This window comes from Arachis ipaensis, chromosome B01 (genome assembly GCF_000816755.2).
Source record: "Arachis ipaensis cultivar K30076 chromosome B01, Araip1.1, whole genome shotgun sequence".
Taxonomy (NCBI): Eukaryota; Viridiplantae; Streptophyta; class Magnoliopsida; order Fabales; family Fabaceae; genus Arachis; species Arachis ipaensis.
In genome coordinates, this window is record NC_029785.2 from 109015586 (window position 1) to 109018153 (window position 2568).

Consider the following 2568-nt stretch of genomic DNA (forward strand, 5'->3'; position numbering starts at 1 on the left):
TTACCTAAGATTGGGTTGCCTCCCAACAAGCGCTCTTTTAGTGTCATTAGCTTAACATGTTGTTCTTCACTTTCTTCCTCTTCTTCTAGTTTGTTAAGAAGAATGACCTCAAGGGGAGAGATGAACCAGCTAGTGTCCCCTGTCTTGGCCTCTCTTTAGCAAGCTTCTTTTTGTTATTTGCTGAATTTAACTTGCTTGCTGGATTAGGAGGAGGATTGTTTGCAGTTGACCTTTTCTTGAATGTTGTCCTTGGTACCTTGGTCACAATCCTCTCTTCGGTGTTCTTGTTGGTTGCCTTCACTCCTTGGATATCAAGACATGGTTGCTGTGTGATTGTTGGAGCTTTATCTTCATCAAAAGCCTCTTAAATTGGTGGTTCCATGAGCCCTTCATCTATGTAATCCTCTGCTTCACTTGAGTATGAACTTCCTTGATTGTCTTCCTCACTTTCTTGTTCTTCCACTTCCTCCTCTGCACTCAACATTTGACTTAATACCACTTTCATGGAGGAGGCTTCTTGTTCTTCCCAAGATTTCTTCATCTCCTCTTCATATCTTTTAATCACAGATTCAAGTGTTGAGAGTTTATGGTTCAGGTGAGTTTGTGGAGGTTGTGAGTTTTCATATTCCTTTGTCATCTCAAGTGACTTCTGTTGATATGCAATTTCAGGTTCAAATATCTCCACCACCTCATTCTTCATTGAAATTTTGCTTGATACAGGTGCCTCTTCTTCTTGCTTTTTCACTTCCTCTTTCACATCCACCAATTGGTCTTCATCTTCCTTTCTTAGTATTTCTAAGTGTTTCCTTATTTTTTCCAACTACTCCTCCATCTTTTGAAGAATGATTTCTTGTTCTCTCCAGAATTGTTCTTGCCTTTCCAATAATTCTCTGGACTTTTGAAGGGATCCTCAGCTACTAGCTCAAAAGATGAAAGTTGAGAGAGATTTTGTGGATATGGATGTGTTGTGGTGAGGTTGCTTTGAGTGGTATGGAATGAATCTTGTGAGTTGTGGAATGAATTTTATGAATGTTGAAATGAGTCTTCTGTGTAGTGAAATGAATCTTGTGGTTGGTGAGATGAGTTGTATGGATCTTAGAGGAAACTTTGTGTTGAGACAAAATCAAGTGATGAAAAATTTTCAAGTGAAGAACTGGGAGGTGAGATTGGGCAATTTTGCATAAATGAATTGAAGGTTAGCTCAAGTGATGATGGCTTTTGATAAGTGGGGTATGAACTGTCAAATACTTCCTGGTTTTTATCCTCCCAAGCACAGCTTGAAGAATTGTTGAATTCATCACAGTATGGATCATATTGTTGTATTGGGGGACAATCTTGCATGAATTTATTGAAAGCACACTCCAATGATGATATTTCTTGATGAACGGAGTATGGATCATTAAGATCCCTTTGATTTTTCCCCTCCCAGTCACAATGTGAGTGGTTGTTATAGCAGTATGAGTCATGTTGTGGCTCTGGGAGGTGTTCATACTCTTTCATTCCTTGTTGATACTCCCATCCACCATTAGCATAATAATATGAATTATTTTGTGGTGTTGGGTAGTATTCCATGGAATTGTCTTGATTAGCATATCCCCATTGGTTGGATTGCTCATAATCTATTGATTCTTGGTGATATTCCCAGCCACCATTAGAATAATGACTTGAATTAAGTTGTGGTGGTGGGAAATATCGCATATGATTCTCTTGCTCATCTTGTGTCTCTGAAGCATATCTCCATTGATTGGAGTGCTCAGAATCTGTAATTTCTTGGTGATATTCCCAGCCACCATTAGAGATTGGTGATGGTGGGTAATATCCTAGAAAATTTGTTTGATTAAAAGATGAGTTGAACTCTATTTGAATTTTGTAAAATACATCACCAATGAAAATTGAAATTCATGTCACAAGTGGGAATTTCTTAGTGAGGCAATAACTCAAACACCTTGGCATCAGAAAATTAAAAGAATAAAAACAAAGAAAATGCTTAATCTAGACTTCTCACAAACTCACTGGCAACTGTACCGGCTCGCATCAAGTAGTAATAACTCACAAGAGTGAGGTCGATCCCATAGGGATTGATGGATCAAGCAACTTTAGTGAGGTGATTAGTTTAGTCAAGTTAACATTGGTGAATTGGATGAAATTGAAGCAACAGAATGTAAATTACAGGAATTATAAAATACAGAAAGTAAATTGAACAGAAGCTTAAATTGGCAGAAGTTTAAAGAGCAAGAAAAGTAAATTGCATCAAGTGTAAAGGGGGCTTGGGTGCTGGAAAATTAAATGAAGCAATAGATCAGATTCAGAACAAATGCAGAAGATGTAAATTTGTAGGAAATGTAAATCAAGCTCATAGAAAATTCAAATGTAAAGTGCAGAAAGTAGAATTGCAGAAAAGGAAATTTTGGTTCCCTCCCAGTGAAGGGTTCCGTTTGGAGCAGTGAACTCCACGTTCACTTGTTATGTGTGCTTCCTTGGTGCACATTTGGCTCCCAGCGTTACATTAGGGAACGCTACGTTCATTCACCCAATGCTCTCTCTTGGTTTCTTTGGTGCGCGCCTTGC